Raw genomic sequence first — 10,453 nt, forward strand, 5'->3', positions numbered from 1 at the left:
TCCTGCAGCTCAATGGTGAGATGCTGAGTGTGGTTCCTAGGCAGGAGTCAATGAGGCACCCTCGCTGCTCCTTGGGGTGCATGCTACAAGACCTGCTCCAAATCAAAGGCTGAATGTTATTTTTGTGGGTTTTTTTGTTGTTGTAAAAGCAAAAGTCCTCTTCGGATTTCTTTTGGTTAGCAAAAATGGGTGCTAATGTAGGTCTTCTATAAAAGCAAAGTGGTGTAACACAAACTTTCAAACGAGCGGGGCATACCTGTAACTCATGTCGAAATTCCACTTTCTGAATTCAAAGTGCAACTATCCACAACCTTATGAAGAACATAAGGTTTTCCTTTCTTTTTTTTTTAAATTACAGTGTGGCAGTAAACACTCTCTCCCATTCTTCTCTGGATTCATGAATAAGCATTTCTCTAGAGCGGACGCCCAAAACATGGGACTTCGGAAATCAATGTTGAGCGCATCTCCAACTTTTCTAACTACATCCAAACTATCCTTCTGGTTGGCATGTCTGATTGTCCCTCCAGCAACACCTATCGCATTTACCATGGATACTTGGGATTATCCGTCTTTTGGTATTCTGTTATATATTATTTGTTTGGCATTTCCCTGGTGACTAGTGGTGTCAGGCATCTCTTCAGATGATTATGTCCTCTTTCTATTCCTTCTTGAATTCCCATTCTCATACTTTGCCCAAAATACCGCCATCTGTAAAATGACAGTAATAATACTACTTTCCTCACAGGTTTATTAATGAGATGAAACCATATGTTATACACATATATACATCATATCAAGGGTTTACTTGTATCATTTTTATGTTCTCTACCTCTGGCTAATTTCTTACTTATTAATTACTTTTCTTAGTTATCAGTTGCTGAAAGGCAGATACTATATTCTCCCACTATGATTAGAGATCTGTTCATTTTTCCTTATATTTTTGGCCATTTCAGCAATTTAGAAGGTAGTTATTGAGGCATACAAGTTCAGATATTTTTTTATATCTTTTTGGAAAATTCCTGGTAAATTTTTTTCCTTTTATCTTTTTGTACCTACTATCTCTAACCCTAATAATACATTTTGCTTAGTCTCTTTTGACTTATATTAACATAGCTACAGCAACATTAAAAATGTATTAAGAACTGCTCAGCTTATCTCTTTTTCCATCCTCTTACTTTGAAAGTTTGGGTCAATTTGTTGTTGATGTGGTTCATATGATTAGGTTAAAAAAACAATCTATCTAATCTAAGGGTTTGTCTTTCGATTAGAGGGTTTAGTTTTTAACTTTTTTTTCTGTCATTTTTGGGGGGGAGCATTTACTGAAATAAACAAATGTTCATGTGTAAATGTTGTGGAACAGTATAATGATTTTAAACCAAAAAAACTGTTATTTTAAAGGTGAGGTCTGATGGCTTTTTAAGCCAGTGCCAATGGGTATGGCCAGCTACAAACCTTGGGGATGTTAATGGTCTGTACATGTATATACAGACATATCCCATATATATACACACTGTATAAATATCACACATAAAATACACACATAAATATATGTATATATTTATACAATTATATACATATACATACAAGTATATCTATACACACATACCCACCCTCAGCAGCAAGCTAACTTTTCTAACACATGGCTTTTCTCTCGCTTCTCTCCGCCACTATCTTTCCTGCCTTCCCATTAGTATGATTGGATTTTCTGCATTTTATTTTCTCTCACTTGAAAGTTATCCATTGTATTAGATTGAACCACATGAAATTGCCATCATGTTGATCAAACTTGTTCAAACATCAACAATTTCATATGATTCAATGTAATATTATTCTTTTAGTGGTTACTCAATTTTTTAACACACATAATTGAATGAATGAAGTAAAAAATTAATCAGTCTCTACCTTTCTCTTGAATCCTATAAGGACTTTTGAATATATGTATCCTGATCACTACCATTTTCATTTTACATGGTAGTATTTTCTAGTATTTCAGTCAATGTGTCATCACCAAAATAATCAGTATTGATACAATTAATTGCTGTCAATGTCTATTTCACTATATTTTCACATTTCAACAATCCATTTGCTGTCTTTCCATGCATTCTGCCTTTTTCTGGAGTTCAGTTTCCTTCTCCTTGAAGCACCTTCTTTAGAGATTTTCAGTAAAAAGCAATTAGTAGTAAGCTCTCTCAGCCTGTGTGAAAATGTCTTTACTTCAGCCTCTTGAATAATACTTTAGCTGGCTATAAAATTTTAGTTTGACACCTATTTTCTTTCAGTTTTTTGAGGATATTTTCTGTTGTTTTAGGACATCCTTACTGTAGAAGCTTCCTGGAGTCCAAACATTATTCTTTGGAGGTAAAGTTAGTTTTTCTATGGGCTCCTTTAAAATTTCCTTTTGTTTTTTACTATTCTGAATTTTCCCTAGGGGATGTACATATAAAGTATTTTTAAAAATCTTTCTCTACATTCATTGAGAGTTTCTGAGAATATATTTAATAAAAAATAGAAAATTCCAAGCTTTTATCACTTTCATTTCCTCTTCTCCTTCTAGAATCCCTTGTCGATGTATATTAGGTCATGTTATTCTAATCTCTTTGTCTCATCATTATGCTATATTCTGCACTATTTTCTGGTTGATTTCCTCAGATCTGTTCTCTGCTTCACCTTTTCTGCTATATTCAGTCAGCTCTTTATTTTGATTTAACTGATTTTGTTCTTTTCTAAATCTACTGTGAGAGGAGGTGATTCGCTCTTTATTTCTGATTTTTATGAGGCTTATTATATTTCTTTAAATGTTGTTTTATAATTTCAGATTTTTCAGTTAACTAAAGTTCTCTGGGAATAAGTCTTCCGGACTATTTTTTTGCCAACAAAGTTTTGCTATGATGGAATCGTTTCTTTTTGGGTATCTGCGTACTTACGTATGTGTGCACATACTTAGCTGATCCCAAGCAAGGTTTATATTTACCATGGGAATCATATGGTGACCATTGTTAAAGTGACCTTTCATGGTGGCTGCATTTTGGTTTATGCCAGGTGTTGGGGGTGGGGCAGGTGTCCCACCAAGGACCAGATCCTGTGTTAGTTTCTTGGCTCCCAGTCAGCACACTAGGAGGCAAAGTTTAAAGTCAGATTCCAGGCCTCACAAAGGGAAAGCCCAGGGCTTTGGCTTTTCATTGAGGGTTACACACCACACAGTCATGGTGGAGTCAGGCTTCCTTCCTCAACAGGTGTGTGAGGTTTATTCACCCCCATCCTCTACTGGGACTGTAGAGTCCTATTTGTTTGGAGGCATCTCAGCTTCAACTCTTCACCTACTATGGACAAAAGCCTCATCTGTTTTCCTGTGTGTATACCAACACTCAAGCCTCTAAGCTGTGGGGTCCATAACCAGCCAGAGTTGCTGGTTTGTGAGCCCACATGCTCTCTACACTCACTTTCCTCTTTGCTTTTACAGCTGTATATCTTCCTTTCGTGCCTTCTATGCCGTGCATGGGCCTGCATAGGCAGTACAGCAGAAAAGATAAGGGTACAGCCTCTGGGGCCAGATGGCTTGGGTTCCAATCCTGGCTCCACCACTTATAAGCTGTGTAACTACAGGCAAGTTCCTTAACCTCTCTGGGTCCCTGTTTTCCCAGTGATTATATGGGCATAAAAGAGTACCAGCAATGGGGCTATCCCATGAGTTAACAGATTTTAGGTGCTTGGAATTGTGCCTAGAACAGGGTGAACCCCCAATAGATACAACCTACTATTATTTCAAAGCTGGAGCAGGGATGGTTCTATTTTGTCCAGCACCTTACATGCTGATGAGTGCTTCCTTATGTCTACCACATAATCTTTTATGCTTGTTGATTATGACATAAATTGTGTGCCCCAAGTTTTTCAGGGCTCTGGCTTTATTTTGGGGCATACCAAATTACTCTGTTGGAAGGAAGGAATGGCATCCAAAAGTAGGAAGAAAAAAAAAGTGGTTATTTTTGTATAGGTCATGGAAAGAGTAAAAATAACACAGTCATGGTTACCTAGTGCTGTGTAACAAACTGCCTGAAACTTAGGGTCTTAGAACCATTGTTTTTCTTTTTTTTCACTCACAACTTTGTAGGTCAGGAATTCAGGAAAAGCCATGGTGGACGTTCATGTCTGACCCCTGTGGCATCAGCTGGGGTTTCTGTAACGGCCGATGCACTTCAAACATGTTCTCCACTCAAGTACAGATGCAGCTATGGACCGTTCGTCTTCAGGGCTGTGTAATGCCCAGTGTGCGAGGATGGTTTGTTCATCCTGCTCCCGTAGGTCGGCTTTTTGGATCGTTTCCAGTTTCTTTTCCACTTATGAACAGCGCTACCATGAGCATTTTTGGGCATATCTTCTCTGCAGCCATGTGCAAGTTGTTGTCTTGGGTATCCATCAAAGAGTGGCATTACTGGATCAGAGGGCATGCAAACGCTCAAATTTATAAGTTTTGGAGGTGCCAAATTACCAAATTGGGGGGTATTTTTTCTTCCTACTTTTGGATGCCATTCCTTCCAAAAAAGTAATTTGGTACCCACCAAATAAAGTCAGAGCCCTGAAAAACTTGGAGCACACAATTTTTATGCTACAAACAACAAGCATAAAAGATTATGTGGTAGACATAAGGAAGCACTTATCAGCATGTAAGGTGCTGGACAAAATAGAACCATTCCTGCTCCAGCTTTGAAATAATAGTAGGTTGTATCTACTGGGCGTTCACCCTTCTTCTAGGCACAATTCCAAGCACCTTAAAGATTAAACTTGTAAGTGATTGTAAATTCCACTCTCTTTGGCTGTATGTAAGTGAATACATATCCACCCCAGTACTCAGTACTGACAGACTTCTTACTTTGGGCCAGTAAGACAGTCTTCTTCTGGTTTGTATGCACATGTCCAAATCATCAGTGTATCTCTGCAGGTGTTTTCTGTTCTGTGCAATAGCTGCTGTAATGTCTTGTCCATTGGCTATTTCTCCCTCTTTTTCTTATTTGAGGTGTTTTTTCTAATTTCATCTTGATCCTAGATTTTTGTCAGCACTATGTTTTTCAAATATATTCTCACACTTTGACTTATTTTTCATTGGTTTTCATTGTTCTTTGATGTATAGAAGTTCATAGTCATAATGTATTCAAATATATCCACCTTTTTCTTTAACATTAGCATTTTTTTGTGCTTTAAAAAATCCTTCCCTACCTTGCAATCAGAAATTCTCACCTATGTTTTCTTTTAAAAAATTTTAAATGTTGCCTTAAACATTTCCTTTAACACAAATTCTTAATCCATCTGGAGTAGATTTTAATGTATAATTTAATTTTTTCCATATGGGTGTCAATTTAATTTTTTCCATATGGATAACCATCTCTTCCAGGTACATTTATTGAGAAGTCGCTCCTTTCCCTGCTGGTCTGCCCTGCGATGTGCAGCGCACACAGGAGTCCTATACGTGCCGCCCTCTACTTGGGGATGCTCCGCATGTTCCGCCAGCCAGCTTGTTCACTCCCGCACAAATATCACGTTGTGTCCCTTATAAACAGTATAAAAGTCTTGATATCTGGCAGAGCGAGACTCCCTTCCTTCTCTAGAACTGTCTTGGATGCTCTCGGCCTTTTGTTCTTCTGTTTCAATTTTAGAGGCAAATAAATGGTCAAGTTACATAGAGAATACTGTGATTGTTTAGTGAAATTTATGTGAAATTTAGTGAAATTATGAAATCATTAGATGAATTGCAGGAGGTTATATTATGACATTAAATCTTCCAACTCATAAACATAGGCTATCCCTTCATTTCTTTAGGTCTTTACAAATTTCTACATATAGGTTTGTACAACTTTTGTTAGATTTATTTCTGGTTGCATGTGTAGTTTTTGTTGCTATGTAAATGAGAACAATATTTTAAAGTTTCCTGATGACGAATAGAAATGCAGGTGACATTTGTATATGGATCTTACATTCAGCTACATGGCTATAACTCTTATATTTGTAATTTTTCTCTAGATTCTTTTTGACTTTCTAAATAGAAAATCATATCTTCTGCCCTCCCCAAAATGACTGACTTATTTGTTTTTCCTTTCCAATCCTATGTCTTCAATTACTTTTTCGTGTCTTAGTTCACTAAGATCTTTTATATAATGTGGAATCAGCATGGTGGCTATGAGCATTCTTGTCTTTCATCTGATTTAAAAAATGCATAAATAATTCTCTTCACCTGTACATTTTCCCTGGGTGATCTCAGGCATGGCCACAGCATCAGTGAGGCTGACAACTCCTCACACTCACCCAGCTCCCTCCCTAGCCCAGAGCCATGGATCTCAGGGGCCAAGCCAGATCCCTCCTGGGCATCACACAAAGTCTCTGCTCAGCGTGCTCAGTGATGAATGCGTATTGTCCTAACACAGCTGCTTCTTATGCAGCCTTCTCTGGGTCCCTCAGTGCCTCCTCCGTCCACCCAAGGACCTTGACAGCAACCCTCTCTTCCCTTTCTCTAGTCACAACACCCAATACATTCTACCTCCCCCAAAAACTTAGATCCATCCACTTCTCTCCTTTCCTACTGCTCATTCATGAAATGTTCTCTTAATTGTGTTACAATCTCCTCTCTCCCAATTGCAGCTACAGCCTTCTAACTTGTCCTCCTTACCATGGCCATTCCCTCTCCAGTTTTCCCCACCTTTTAGGTGAAGCATGCCTTCGAAAATATAGAGAAAATCAAATTACTACCCTCCTTCCTTTGATGGTTTCCCATTGTCGTTCTTGAAGTGCCTGTAAAGGAACCTACGGGAGCCGGCCTCCCCCGTTTCCTCCAGCCCACCTGCCTCACCACCCCTCCCACTGCCCCCAGAGAGCACTGCGGCTCTGACATATTTTTCAAGACCTTACAGTTCTGGTCTGCTACTTAACCCCTGACTGTGCCCATGTAATAGCATCTCAGGTGCCACAAGTGGCTCCCTCTACCCTTCAGAAAAGACCTCCAGAAGGCACAGATGAATTAAGTGAGGCGTGTGAAAGGCTTAGCATCTTGCCTGGCATCCAGAAATATTGGCTACTCCCAGTGCTCCCAGGAACTCTGAGTGAGGCTTTTTTTCAGATGCCCAAAGTGAGGTTGCAGGATGCAGGGAGCAACTCTGGAGAAGCAGGAAAGTGGTTCGCATCGTGGTAGGCAAAATCTCACACGTGCAAAGCTAGGAAGGGCATCGGCCTCCCTGGCCACCGAGGGGCTCGGAGAAGGGACTGGGGGTCAGCTAACTGCTTCTCACAGACCCCTGCAGGATCAGGAGCAGGCCACCAGGAAGGGAGCGCTTACTTCCTGGCCCTCTCCCAGCATGTGGGCTGCCTTGGCCCCTCCCACTGCCTCCCTAACTGCCAACATTGTGGTGGAGTAGGCATGGCATTCAAGGGCTTGCGGACCTCAGCATAAACCTGGGGTACCGGCCATGCACAGGTGAGCACATTCCTGAATCCAGCAATTCACTGGCAGTGTCCTCTTGCAAGGAGGGCCACTGTGACAGCTGATGGCGCCAGCTCTGGGGAGCAGCAGTCTGCTCTGTCCGTCCAGGAGGACCTGGCTGTGGCACTCTGAAGGTGTTCCCTACGCAGAGCTCATAGCGGCTTTCTCTCTGCAGGGTCCCAACCTCTAGCTACAGACAGGACCTTTTCCCCCAGCACCCACTCCTCTCTCGCTTCCTCCCATTGAAACGTCCTCCTGCCCCCAGACAGCACCGTCCTGTGCTCTGCAGCTTGGCTGACCCTCCGCCCACTGGGCGATGTGGGCAGGAGGGGGTTATTAATAGCAGCATTAATAACTCACATTTATTGAATGCTTACGATGAGCTTGGCACTGTGCTGAGCATTTTAAACGCATTATCTCAATTGATCCACACTGTGCAGCTCCCTTAGCACTTGTTTTCTTGTAAGAGTCTTTAGAATTCATGAGACTCAGGTTTTTACACTTGAGCAAATTGAGCTGCAGAGGTGGGAATGCTGCCGGCCCTGCGTCACCTAGCAACTTGGTGATGACAGTGTTCTGTCATCTGTGCAGGGGTCCCGGACACCTGCTTCTGGAAGCCGGCACCGGGGAGCAGTGGGCTTGGCCTCCGTTCTCTGCTGTGACTGCTCCTCCCACCAGCCCTTTCCTGCTCCAGGCCTCCGAGCAGATTTGCTGCCATCTGGGTGTAGTCAGCGTCAGCCCAAGGCTGCAGCAAGACCAGGTTATAGGCAGTGCCCAGTGTGGGGTTCAATCTGGGGCCAGGCTGGCTATCAGGGCCTGCCTCCTGTCAGGGGATGGTGTGGTCAGTTTCAGGGTCAAGTGGACTGGGTCAAGGATCAGGGCATGGCTGGGGGCAAAGTCAGGGTGTAACTAGGGTGAGGTCAGGATGTTGTGTCTGGATTCAGGAGTCACTGTATGGCTAGGTCCAGGATCAGTGTGGCGCTGGGGACAGGGTCACCGTGTGGCTTGGTCCAGGGTCAGTGTGGGGGTGGGGACAGGGGTCAGTGGGTGGCCAGCTCCCCTCAGGAGGCGAGAACACTGCCAGAGGGAACCAGACCTTCTTCCTGGCCCCATTACGTCAGCACACCCTGTTTGGGGGCCCCAGCTGTGAACTAAGGTCCTGGAAGGAGCAGGAAGAAGGGGTAGAGAGGTTAGTGGGATGGGGAGACTGGCTTGCAGTAGAGCTGCCCAGGGAGCCCTAGGGGAGACTTGGAGCTGGGCCAGACAGAAGCCATCACAAAAAGGGAGAAGAGGCTCTCCAGGGCAGCTCCCTCCTGCCCTCCGCCCATGCCCCTGGCGCCCCACCTGTGGCAGCCCCTGTGGCCTTTCCGGGGTGAAACACTGACCATCCGCTCCGGTCAGGCTCCATTCCAGGGGCCCTTCTGGGTGCAGCTGCCCTTCCTGGGCAGCATGGCCCCTTCACCTTCAGAAATGCAGCCTCTCCAGGCCCCAAGAGCCCCCACCGGGCTCCTGGAGGCCTGCTTCCTCTCCCCACATCTTCGCCTCCGTTCTTTCCTGTGGGATCCTTCCCCAGTCCCTCCTGTGGAAATCCCCCTCATTCCGTCCAGCCTGCCTCTGACGCCTTCCAAGCCCTGCTGAATTCCTTGCCAGAATGATCACTTCTGGGCCCCTCAGCACACACATTTCCTTGCTGATCCCTGTGGGCTTCAAGCCCCTGGGGAGACACCAGGCGAAGTTAGGAGGTTCACAGCTTCTGCCTTGATGACAGTGACTCTGCAGGAGAAAGTGGTTTTCTTGTTACATCTGGGAGAAGGGCTGGGTGAGCCATGGTTGTGTCTGCAGATTTCCTGACACTGGTGAGTCATCCTACAGGTCAGAGAGAGGAACTCTCAGGCCCAGAGCAAATTAGATGATGGGGCCAGCTCCAAAGTCCCAAGGCTCGGGAGAGGGTGGGGGTCAGCTGTGAGGCCTGACCTAACGGAGCCCTGCGCTGGACGCTGACCCCTCCCAGAGCCCGGCTTTGTTGTCCTATTTGTACTGTTTTAAGGGTTCCTTTTGGGAACGTTGGTATTGCTTTTCCATTAGCAACAATTACTAAATTTCTTTTTGAAATGCCAGGAGATGCAGGAGTGGGTGCAGCTCAATGGATGCTGGTCCATTCTTGGGAATCCCCAGTGGTACCCATTCCTGTGGCTGCAGGACCCCCACCCAGGCTTCACAGCCTTCAGGAGAGTGCACTCAGTAAAAGTAATTTCCTGGCCGGAGTCCTTAGCTTCCTCTGGCAGGGCCCTGTTCTAGGCTCCCTGGGCAGTCCCTGGCTGCTGCTGCAAATCAGAAACCCGCCGGCCGCTGGGGACCCATCACCTGGAGGAGAGGTGGCACCGGAGATCAGAGCCCGCTGGGTAATGAGAGGAAGAGTTCACACTCATGGCCCCGAGCACTCTGCCAGCCCTGACTCAGAACCCTGGCACAGTTCTGTGGGGAGGATGCAGTCCCTCCCCATTTTTCTGGTGGCAAGATCAGGGCTCAGAGAGCAAAGCTCCCGGCAGACACATGCCAGCCAGCGGTACACAGCTGTGTCTGGGACCTGGCTGTTGGAGCAGGGCCAGGCCTGCCACCCTCTGGGTTGGGCGGAGAGCTCAGGGCCAGGCGTGCTGGCTGGAGAGGCAGGGCCACCTGGAGCCTGAGCAAGTCAGAGTGGCTCAGGGCTCTGGGGTCACTGCACCTGGGCAGGGTGAGGGCCGGGGTGGCCAGAAGCAGGTTGTCACTGGCCTAGAGGACACCCAAGTATCCTAGTGGTGGTGGTGGCCACAGATCCCAAAGGCAAATAGCTGTTGGGCTGACAGCCCAGAAAGTGGCTGACATTCTGCCCTGGCCAGGCTGGCTCCGGGCCTGGCAGGACTGCGCTCAGTGCTGGAGCACTTCTTTGGTGAGTGCCTGAAACTTCCCACCTGTCACAGGAACCGGGAACTTCCTCAGCACCTGTGGAGG

This window comes from Manis javanica, chromosome 3, assembly GCF_040802235.1.
Source record: "Manis javanica isolate MJ-LG chromosome 3, MJ_LKY, whole genome shotgun sequence".
Classification (NCBI taxonomy): domain Eukaryota; kingdom Metazoa; phylum Chordata; class Mammalia; order Pholidota; family Manidae; genus Manis; species Manis javanica.